The sequence below is a fragment of the Callorhinus ursinus genome, unplaced genomic scaffold, assembly GCF_003265705.2.
Source record: "Callorhinus ursinus isolate GAN/ISIS: 27379988/994484 unplaced genomic scaffold, GSC_fseal_2.0 scaffold29, whole genome shotgun sequence".
NCBI classification, from domain to species: Eukaryota; Metazoa; Chordata; class Mammalia; order Carnivora; family Otariidae; genus Callorhinus; species Callorhinus ursinus.
Genome location: NW_027397091.1, coordinates 19,737,989 through 19,750,608, shown reverse-complemented (window position 1 = coordinate 19,750,608; position 12,620 = coordinate 19,737,989).

Here is a 12,620-nt window from a genome sequence, read left to right as displayed (position 1 = left end):
TCTGGGGGTGAAGTGAATACTCTATATCTAGTACCATGTCATTATTATACACAGGCATATACAACTGATAAAACTCACCCAATCAACACCAAAGAATCATATTTTATTGTACGTAGATTATACTCTACCCCAATATTTTTTAAAAAGCCCAGCACATTCCTGAGCAATGAGTCCAAATGCAGGATTGAAGAGTGGGTTGGACATTTGGGGGCACATGGCCTTCACTTGGGAGCACATGTTTGGGGTGGTGGGGGTCAATCCATCATGGGAGCAGAGCTGTGTGGCTCCAGAGCCTTAGGTCAGGTTCTGGAGTGGGGCCTATACCCCAGACTTTCTTGGATGCTTTAGGCAAGCCCACTTTCCAGCCCCAGGACCTCCTGATTCAACTGTGAATGTGGTGAGTGAGAAGTAAACATAGTTGCAGGGCTGCAAAGTTGACTGATAGTCTGAGATACTTTAGAAACCCCAGGTGAGTGACATGAAGCATTTTTAGAGAAAATAACAAATGTAATTCCAGAATGGATATAGTGGTATAGCCTTGCCAAAGTCCAGTCTCAGCTGTTGGCTCGCAGAAGTCTCAAAGCTGCCAATATGCTTTATCTCAATTTTACAAGTGCTAAGTACTGGAATTCAAAGCCAAGAACAATCCTTCCCGAGGACGAGAAACACATGTTTCCCAACAGTGGTACCAAAGCTTATGACCTTTGGGGAGAAGTCTGCACAGCTGCACAATTATCTGGGTAATTCCCTACTGGGAAGGACATGTAGAGACTGGAGGTATAAATCCTAAACAAATAAATACCAATCTGGGTAATTCAAGTAGCACTGAAAATCCATGGATTGTCTGAATTCTTCTGCCTGGGAAGCGAGAAGTCCACCTGGAAACAGTGCTGCAGTGTTTCTGGTGGCTCTAGGTCAATGAAAATGTAAAGTGCATCAGCACCACCAGCACATACTGAGAGAAGATGGTCCCTTATCCCTGGGCAGTATGCATAGTGTGAAAGAATAGGGCTGGGGGAGTACTGAGTGTGAGCTTGACCTCTCCATGTGGCCATCAGATCACAAGCATGGAGCTGGTTCCAGTACCTTAAGTCAGCAGAGGTTGTTAGCATAGAGCTTTGAAACCCTTCTCGAGCTATGTTATTTGGCTTGTCTTTGTTTTACAAATACATTTTTTTCTATAAGACTAACTCATATTCAATACATTAAACTTGAGAAATAGAACAGCTAAAATTTTTTACAAAATAACAAAAATCCCTCAAAATTTCTTTGCTCAGAGATGACATGCTTTAATATTTCAATGTATACATTTCTATATGCATGTAAATGTATAACATTACAAAATGTCACCATATTATTATACTGTTTTGTAACTTACCTTTTTCTCTATCAATATATCATGAGTGTTTTCCTCTGTCAGTAAATGTTCTCTAATAAGCTGATTTTTTTATGGTTAGCACAGTAATTCATAACAATGTATTACAAGTTTCTCATTGATCACTTACAACTACAACATAGACTCAGGAAAAATTGATAGGGGAAACTAGATTTAATATTTTGGAATAATAGGTTTTTCTTAAAAGATTTTATTTATTTATTTATTTATTATTTATTTAGAGTGAGTGAGAGCAGGGAGAGAGGCAGAGGGAGAAGGAGAGAGAGAATCTCTAATAGACTCTGAGCTGAGCTTGGAGCCCAACGCTGGGCTCAATCTCACCACCCTGAGATCATGACCTGAGCCCAAATCAGCAGGTGGATGCTTAACTGACTGAGCTAACCAGGTGCCCCAAGAATAATATTTTTTTTTAATTACTGACTAAAAACCAGTATAGAGTGATGCTTCTAACATTTTACCAATTAAAATCTGGAACTTCTGAATAAAGTAGGAGGGTAAGACCAGATATCAAAATCTTCCTTCCTCTAAAACTTAATGTCATCATTATTATAGAATGGGTAAAAACTATGACCAAAACCAGCAGGCCCAAGTCCAAGCTCTCAATTTTTTAAAGGGGGACCTTTGTTTCAAGTCATATTATTAACAAAATGAAAGTCAGGCAAAGAGCAAAAGGTTGCAGGAGTCTGCATACTCAACAGGTACATCTACCCCTGTTTGCACAGCCTCTGACTTTACTCTTCAGAGAAGCCTCCTTGGTTGGGGGAAGATTATTAACAAAATAATCTCAACAAGGAAAAAAGAGATTATGCTTGGAAACCATCTCTAAAACAGAGGTCCCTCCTAAAAAAAGTGTGAATTCTGCTGAAGCACACATTCTTGCTTCTTCCAGATTGGGAAGAAAATAGTTATAGATAAGAATCTCCAGTTACAAACAATAAAAGAGAAACTCCATCAGTCAATGTCCTTTGAAACAGCAGGGGCACCCAGGATGTAACAATACAAACTGGTGACCAGCCCTTCCCCTAAGCGGATGTGGTCCTTGCTCAAAAAGATCAGCAGGGTGGGCTAAGTAAACAGTGGGGGCATGGACCCCTAGTGTATGTACAAGGCTCTCCCCAGGATGGGAGAAGCAATCTGAAGCACAGGGAACATCCCATGAAATTAGAATATGTATTCCAATAAAATGGGAGAACCCTGTTTCAAAGCTTCTAGTAAAACAAAGAAAGATATCAGGCTCCATGGCTCCCACCTAAAGCTGCTTCCCTGGGCCAGGTCTACCTCCAACACTTTGAGGGCCTGTGGCAAATAGCAGACCACAGACCATATGCCCACTTATTCATAAGATACAAACAAATGTAACTAACAGGTAAATTATTAATATGTTCCATCACTTGCCTTGATTAATATACCTTCATAAAGGCAAAATTAAAGCTATCAGTATATCCTTGACTTTTTTATGACTGAAAGTTGGCAAAATCTCAGATGCCTGAATGATTGCAAGCATCTGAATGTTCTGTCAGTGATGTTTGAGTGAGTAATAAAATTTAGACTTACATAACTCATAAATCATTATGGAGAGGAATTGTTATTGACGTATAGTGGATAAAGGCCAGGAATATTGCTAAACATCCTGTAACACACATGATAGCCCCCAACAATAAAGAATCATCTGGTTCTCTAGGATTTTGATGGATTCCTGTCTCACACTGAGGTCTTTCATCCATTTTGAGTTTATCTTTGTGTATGGGGTTAGAGAATGGTCGAGTTTCATTCTTCTGCATGTGGCTGTCCAATTTTCCCAGCACCATTTATTAAAAAGACTGTCTTTTTTCCATTACATACTTTTCCTGCTTTGTCAAAGATTATTTGACCATAGCGTTGAGGGTCCATATCTGGGCTCTCTATTCTGTTCCATTGGTCTATGTCTGTTTTTGTGCCAGTACCATGCTGTCTTGGTGATCACTGCTTTGTAATATAGCTTGAAATCAGGCAGCATGATGCCCCCAGCTTTGTTTTTCTTTTTCAACATTTCCTTGGTGATTCAGGGTCTTTTCTGATTCCATACAAATTTTAGGATTGTTTGTTCCAGCACTTTGAAAAAATATCATTGGAATTTTGATTGGAATGGGATTGAAGGTATAGATTGCTCTGGGTAGCATAGAAATTTTAACGATGTTTATTCTTCCGATCCATGAGCATGGAATGTTTTTCCATCTTTTTGTGTCTTCTTCAATTTCTTTCATGAGTGTTCTGTAGTTCCTACAGTATAAACCATTTACCTCTTTGGTTAGGTTTATTCTGAGGTATCTTATGGTTTTTGGTGCTATTGTAAATGGAATCATTTCTCTAATTTCTCTTTCTACAGTTGCATTGTTAGTGTATGAGAAAGCAAATGATTTCTGTGCATTGATTTTTGAATCCTGCCACATTACTGAATTGCTGTATGAGGTCTAGTAATTTGGAAGTGGAGTCTTTTGTGTTTTCCACATAAAGAATCATGTCATCTGCAAAGAGAGAGAGTTTGATTTCTTCTTTGCCAATTTGAATACATTTTATTTCTTTTTGTTGTCTGATTCCTGTTGCTAGGACTTCTAGTACTATGTTGAACAATAGTGGTGAAAGTGGGCATCCTTGACGTGTTCCTGATCTTAAGGGAAAAGCTCTCAGCTTTTCCCCATTGAGGATGATATTTGCTGTGGGTTTTTCATAGATGGATTTTATGAACTTGAGGAATGTTCCTTCTATTCCTATACTCTGAAGAGTTGTAATCAGGAAAGGATGCTGTATTTTGTCAAGTGCTTTTTCTGCATCAATTGAGAAGACCATATGTTTCTTCTCCCTCCTCTTATTAATATGTTCTATCACATTGATTGATTTGTGAATGTTGAACCATCCTTGCATCCCAAGGATAAATCACACTTGGTCATGAGGGATGATCCTTGTAATGTATTGTTGGATCATATTAGCTAGAATTTTGTTGAGGATTTTGGAATCCATATTCATCAGGGTTATCAGTCTGAAATTCTCCTTTTTGATGATGTCTTTGCCTGGTTTGAGGATTAAGGTAATGCTGACCTCATAGAATGAACGTGGAAGCTTTCCTTCTGTTTCTATTTTTTGAAATAGCTTCAGAAGAATAGGTATTATTTCTTTTTTGAATGTTTGGTAGAATTCCCCAGGGAATCCATCAGGCCCTGGACTCTTGTTTTTTGGGAGGTTTTTGATCACTGCTTCAATCTCGTTAGTGGTTATTGACCTATTCAGGTTGTCAATTTCTTCCTGTTTCAGTCTTGGGAGTTTATGGGTTTCCAGGAAGGCATCCATTTCATCCAGATTGCTCAGTTTATTGTCATATAGTTGTTGATAATAATTTCTAATAATTGTTTCTATTTCCTTGGTGTTAGTTGTGATCTCTCCCCTTTCATTCATAAATTCTAGAGGAGAACATAAGCAGTAACCTCTTTGACATCAACCACAGCGACTTCTTTCAAGATACATCTCTGAAGGCAAGTGAAACAAAAGCAAAAATGAACTTTTGGGACTTCATCAAGATAAAAAGCTTCTGCACAGCAAAGGAAACAGTCAATAAAACTAAGAGGCAACCCACAAAATGGGAGAAGATATTTGCAAATGACACTACAGATAAAGGGCTGGTATCCAAGATCTATAAAGAACTTCTCAAACTAAACACCCAAAAAAGAAATACTTAAGTAAAAAAAATGGGCAGAAGACATGAACAGACACTTCTCAAAAGGAGACATACAAATGGCTAACAGATACATGAAAAAATGTTCATCATCCTTAGCCATTAGGGAAATTCAAATCAAAACCACATTGAGATACCACTTTACACCTAACAATTTACAGTTAGAATGGCAAAAATTGACAAGGCAAGAAACAACAAGTGTTGGAGAGGTTGTGGAGAAAGGGGAACCCTCTTACACTGTTGGTGGGAATGCAAGTTGGTACAGCCACTTTGGAAAACAGTGTGGAGGTTCCTCAAAAAATTAAAAATATAGCTACCCTATGACCCAGCAATTGCACTATAGGGTATTTACCTCAAAGACACAGATGTAGTGAAAAGAAAGGCCATATGCACCCTAATGTTCATAGCAGCAATGTCTGCAATAGCCAAACTGTGGAAAGAGCCGAGATGCCCTTCAACAGATGAATGGATAAAGAAGATGTGGTCCATACATACAATGGAATATTAGCCTTCAGAAAGGATGAATACCTAACTTTTACATCAACATGGATGAGACTGGAGATTATGCTGAGTGAAATAAGTCAAGCAGAGAAAGTCAATTATTATATGGTTTCACTTATTTGTGGAACATAAGGAATAGCGTGGAGGACACTAGGAGAAGGAAGGGAAAAATGAAGGGGGGAAATTGGAGGGAGAGATAAACCATGAGAAACTATGGACTCTGAGAAATAAACTGAGGATTTTAGAGTGGAGGGGGTTGAGGTTAGCATGGGCTAGCCCGGTGATGGGTATTAAGGAGAGCACATACTGCATGGAACACTGGATGTTATATGAAAACAATGAATCGTGGATCACTACATCAAAAACATGATGTATTGTATAGTGACTAACATAATAAAATAAAATTAAAAAAAAAGAATCATCTGGTCCAAAATATCTATATGCCAAAGTTGAAAAACTGACTTAAAGGATTAAAAAATAACTGAATTAAAATTTCACTGACCAAAACTTGAATGTATTTTTATCAAAAGCATAAATTGAAGTAACATTAAAAAGTTTTTAAATTGGGGCACCTGGGTGGCTCAGTAGTAAAGCATCTGCCTTTGGCTCAGGTCATGATCCCAGGGTCCTGGGATCAAGTCCCACATCAAGCTCCCTGCTCTGCGGGAAGCCTGCTTCTTCCTCTCTCACTCCCCCTGTTTGTGTTCCTTCTCTCACTGTGTCTCTCTCTCTCAAATAAATAAATAAAATCTTTTTTAAAAAATTTAAATTAAAATTACAATAGAAAAAATATAAATAAACATTTTCACAAACATGAAACTATTCACAAGTCCATCATCCATTGGCCATTTAGGTATCAATGTAACTATTTTCTGAGGTCACATGGACCCATCCATATACAAATCAAAGGTAATAACAATTGCCTCATATTGCACATTTTTCTTAGCTGCCACAGGCAAACACTGCAAGAGCTGTGCACACTTATGAGTGCCTCTAGAACCACATGTTTGAACACAAGGAAAAATGGAAGGATGGTTCTGACACTATTAGAGGAGTCCCACTCATTGTGCCAGGCCCCCGTGGCATCTGACTGTCTGAGAAGAAGGACTTGGCAACTCCACACATTCACCCTTCTTTTGCCTAAGCTCTCCCTCTCACTGGTCAGATCCTCCTTTGCATCCAAAGGAGGTTTCATATCCAACACTGGCCAGAGCACAGTCCACAAACCTCCTGGCATCTGGACATAGTTGGATTTGTTTTGCAGACACAAGAAGAGGGCAAGAGACAAGTAGAAGCATTTCCCAGGGGCTGACTGGTATGAGTCAGAAGCAAAATTATAAGTACTGCTCCAGGGCTGAGTGCCAGAACCCAAGTGACAAGAGGCACTCTTTGTTCTTTAATCTATTAACTGCTTTGTGTGATTGGGAAAACTGGGACTGCCTACACATACTACCAGGCCCCTCTTGCCCAGGTGTGAGGGCAGTACTATTCCAGATGGCCTCTGCACGTCTGCCCACATAGTACAGAGAAGATGGAACACACAATATCAAGCACCAAACTTGGCTCTACCAGGGAATGCCAACTACTGTCAAGTGAATGGAAAGAAGCCAGTGGGATGTATGACTGTTAAATGAAATAAAGTAGGGGTCCTTATGGGTGCTGATATAAAACATGAGCAAGATGACCATAAAATAGTATGGAATGAAACCTACTTAGTTAAAGAGGATGGGAAAATGACTGCAAAAGTCATGAAGAGAATATGTTCTGGAAAAAAAAAAACCTGGAAATATTTTGTGCCAGGGAAGTTCTCAGTAAGGACGTGCATTCAATAACACAAGTGTGCAAAGGTTACCTGAGTAAACAACAGAATAAGATGCCAAGAATACATCAGAGTCAAGGAAACAAATTTGAGGTCATTAAAAAAAAAAAAAAACTAACAAAGATATTTAAGCCACCCTAAATAGATCAGACATGGTTGAATACCCTGTTGCTATCCTAAAATAATTGCTGGTGGTAAGCATGGTGGATTCTCACAAATTCTGCCAAGTAATCATGATAATAGCCATGGAATACAAAGAAATGGAACAGGAGCAGAGGAGCCGATAAAGAGAATAAAGCAAGCCCCCAAACATACATTAGAAGGAAAATGAACTGGCAGAGCAAAGGGCACAATGTGTTCCTGAAAATCTGTTATGGAAAATCACCAAAACTGAATCTCTGACTGGCAAGTAGAGGAGGAGCAAAAGGACTGTCAGTCTCTAAGCAGTGTTAGAGAAATATTAAAAAAAAAAAAAAGTCAGGCTGCCCTGCAGCTTCTCCATTTCAACACTCATCTCCAAAAGGTGCCAGCAACAGTGTACTTACAGAATGTGGGGTGCTGGGCTGGATACTTGATATGTGTTCTCTGACTTAATACTCAGAGGCCTTGTGCCAGGTATCTTTTTTATTTTTGCCCTGCCAGATCCACTCTCCACCCATCACCCTGATTTCTGTTCCAGAGGAAATAATGGGCTGGCAAATGTTTAACAAGAGGATCTCCAATAAAAAGGCCCTGGTATGTCATATTTGCTGATGGCTGTGGTGTAGACTTTCCTTGGCCAGTTACATACTACTAATGTGAAGTTAAATTAGTTCCCAGAACCCTCCTCTAGGTGCAGTTGGGATTGCCCCATAGAGAATACCACATGGAATCCTGAACGGAGGGTGGCGAGTTATCTGTGGAAGCTTCCTCCTTGCTGGTTGGTCCCTTGGCCTAAAGTTTCAGCCCCTGTGAGAAGGCCCTGCCCACATAGCAATCTTTGTCTCTGGGTTTAGTAACTGTTCCTTCCTGTCATTCATTCAGATCGGGGGGCAGGGAAGTGAGCCCCGCTATTAGCAGCCATACTATGTAAGTAGTCCCTTATCAAACTCACCTGGAGTTGCCAATTTAACTGTGCCATCTCTGTCCTGCTGTGACCCCACCTGACACCACTAGGGCTCTATTTTACAGATGAGAAAACTAGGGAATGAAGTCATTCATTAGCTTGCTCAAGACTGTGCAATTAGTAGATGAGAAAGTTGCCAAACCAGGTAGCTGGACCCAGGATCTGATTTCCAAACCACCACTGAACTGCCTCACAATGTGGCATCTACAAAATGTTGAAGGAAAGAAAGTGTGACCCAAAAATATTATTTCCAGCAGTTTTTCTTTTAAGTATAGAAACAATAGGCAGATGCTATCAAACACACACACACACACACACACACACACACACACACACACACACACGTAGAGAATATGGAGTCCATTAGCCCATTTTAAATGAACTTTTTTTAAAAGATTTTATTTATTTATTTGACAGAGAGAGAGAGAGAGAGAGCAGGAACACAAGCAGGGGTAGTGGGAGAGGGAGAAGCAGGCTTCCCACTGAGCAGGGAGCCTGATATGGGGCTCGATCCCAGGACTCTGGGATCATGACCGGAGCTGAAGGCAGACGCTTAACCGACTGAGCCACCCAGGTGCCTCTTAAATGAACTTCTTGAGGACAAAATGAAGACAACCAGAAGTTGAGAGATGAAAGGAAGCATCACAACAGAAGCACAGGAGTGGTGAACTCAAATCCATTTTAAGTAAAACTCAATAATAAAGGAAAGTAAGGTAATATCCAGGAAATATGACGAATGTGGAATATATTTTCCAATAAATAATAAAAAGTGAAAAAAATGGAGAGTGGGAGGATGTACAAGTGTGTTAATTTCCATATTTTTCTTTGTGGAGAAAACAGACATTGAGTATGTTTGATAAATCAAAAGACAGATTAATTCAGCAAATATGTAGGAAGTGTCTAATAAGTTTTGGGTGTATGCTAAGTGCTGACAATGCCGGTGAATAGCAGTGGGCAGTCTCTGCCCTAGGAGCTTACTGTCTAGCAAGGAAGATACACAGTCATACAGTGCAATGAAAATGTCCCCTGAGTTGAGTACTATGAAGGAGAGATGCACAGTACCAAGAGAGGGGATAGCAGAGGGAAATCAGCCTTGTGAGGGAGGTCACTTCCCTAAGGAAGTGACAGCTGAACTGATAACTGAAAGGTCACCAAGAATTGCTCAGTAAAGTGGGGAAAACAGGATTCCATGCAGAGAAGCATGCTATGCACAGTGCAGTGGCAGTACCAGGAAATGAAAAGCCTGTGGGATCTGCTGGCGGGAGAGCAGGAGAGCACGATCAAGGATGAGGCTAGCAAGGTAAGCAGGGGCCATGCATACAAAGCTCAGAGGACACAGGACAGATCTTGATTATTAGCTCAAGGCCATCATCTTAAGAACAATTGTGGTGGGTTTTAAAAGAATGTTTAGAGGTACAATAAAAAATTAAAAAAAAAAAAAAAGAATGTTTAGAGGTGCCTGGATGGCTCAGACAGTTGAGCATCCAACTCTTGGTTTTTGGCTCAGGCCATGATCTCAGGGTTGTGAGACTGAGCCCTGTATGGCTCCCAGGCTCCCAGCATGGAGCTTCCTTAAGATTCTCTCTCTCAGCTGCCTAGGTGGCTCCGTTGGTTAAGTGTCTGACTCTTGATTTCAGCTCAGGTCATGATCTTTGGGTTGTGGGATCGGGCTCCATGCTCAGTGCAGGGTCTGCTTGTCCCTCTCCCTGTGCTCCTCCCCCGCACCCCTCTCTCTCAAATAAATACATACATACATACATAAAATCTTTATTTTTTAAAAATTATTTATTTATTTATTTGTCGGGGGGGGCAAGCAGGGGGAGTGGCAGGCAGAGCAGGCAGAAGGAGAAGCAGGCTCTCCGCTGAGCAAGGAGTTTGATGCAGGACTTGATCCCAGGAGCCAGGGATCATGACCTGAGCCAAAAGCAGATGCTTAACAGACTAAGCCACCCAGGTGTCCCATAAATAAAATCTTTAAAAATTTTAAATGTTAGCATATTCTTTGACACTCTTCACATTAAGGTGGAGTCTGGGTCCTCTTTTCTTAAATGTGGACTGGACTTACTGACTCACTGTTAATTAATAAAGTGGCAGAAATGATGGAACATGACTTCCCAGGTTATGTCATAAAGAATACATCCTCAGCCTAGTACCCCACCCCTACTCTTTATCTATTTTCTATCATCTATCTATCTATCTATCTATCTATCTATCTATCTATCATCTATCTATCTATCCATCCATCCATCCATCTATCCATCTATCATCTCTATCTTTTTATATCTCTCCTTTTTTTTTCCTCTGTCTTGTTCTCACTCTTGGAAAATAGCCACCATGATACAAGGAAGCCTAGACTACAGGGAGAGGCCATATGAAGGTCTTTCAGCTAACAGCCTCTGTTGCACCCTCACCTAATATTAGCATCAACCACCAGACATGGGAACGAAGGAGCCTTTGTATGATTTCAGGCCCCAGCTTTTGAGTCCTCCAGTTGAGGCCCCAAATATCATGGAGCAAAGATGAGCTATCCCTACTGTGATCTGTCTGAATTCTTGACATGCAGAAACTATCAGAAATAGCAAAAGATCGATGACATTTCAAGCCATTATTTTAGGGTGATTTGTTATACAGCAAAAGATATTAGAACCTCTAAATTATTTTAAGTGAATTTAGGTAACTTGTTTAAAGTTGTAAAGGCCTAAACAAATGTGCAAGTGACAAAACCCAGGAGGAGGTACAAGGTTGTGAGAACTAGTGTGATGCCTTGTTTTCTTTCACAATGTAGAGCCAGCAGAAAATGTCTTAAGGTGATAAGTGAGAAACAAGATTTTAAGTATGTTCAATAAAAAATAATTTCTGGAGCAAAAGGCAGAAAGCAAATGTGACAGCACAGGAAAGGAGACTAGAAACAAAACCCAATTATACTTGTGAATGCAGAAATCACAACTTGAAGAATAGAAATTTTGCATTGCTGGCAAAATAAAGGAATCATACAGTTTGAACAAGCATTATAATAAATTGTCTGAAAATTTCTTAATATACAGCACTTAGGAATAGGCTGAGAAAGAAGACTGGTGGGGTGCCTGGGTGGCTCAGATGGTTAAGCAACTGCCTTCGGCTCAGGTCATGATCCCAGAGTCCTGGGATCGAGTCCCACATCAGTCTCCCTGCTCGGCGGGGAGTCTGCTTCTCCCTCTTCCCTCTCATGCTCTCTATCTCTCATTCTCTCTCTCTCAAATAAATAAATAAAATCTTAAGAAAGAAGACTGGTTAAGTTTGGGGACAGAAGATAGGATCATATCTATTGATTCTTACCTCAGTCTTCCTTCCAATACAAATTCCAGAGAAATCAAAGATTTTACCATAATGAAAATATAATATCAAACTGTGGGTGGCTTTATTATTTTTCTAAGAACACAAATTCCCATAGCCATTGAAGAAACAATCAGTGAAGGAGGGGCGGAGCAAGATGGCAGAGGAGTAGGAGACCTAGATTTCGTCTGGTCTCAGGAATTCAGCTGAATAGGGATCAAACCATTCTGAACACCTACGAACTCAACAGGAGATCAAAGAGGAGAGTAGCAACAACTATCTGAACAGAGAAGCGACCACTTACTGGAAGAGTCATATTTTATCCCTTCATAGTAGTTACCCTTATTTTTGGCATATATATATAAGTTGTTCTCTCTTTAAAATTTTGAGATACAGTTTCTTCTAACAGATCAAAATATACCCTAAAACACTAGTGTATGGCTTTGTTCTAGTCTCCTGCCTGATCACATTCTCTCCCTTTTTTCTTCTTTTTTTTAATCTTCTTTCTTATTTCAAACTTCTTATCAAGTCCTTTTATAAAATCTTCTATAATTTTCATCTTTACAGTCATCTTCCATCCCTTCATTGTATCAACCCTTATTTTGTACATATATGTCTTTCTTCCTTTAAAATTTTAGGAGGCACTTTTTTCTAACAGACCAAAATACGCCCAAAATCTAGTGTGTGGCACTGATCTATGCACTAGCCTGATCATATTTGATCACATTCTGCATTTTTTGTATTGTTCTGTTTTTGTTTTTATCTTTTTTTTTCTTTTTTT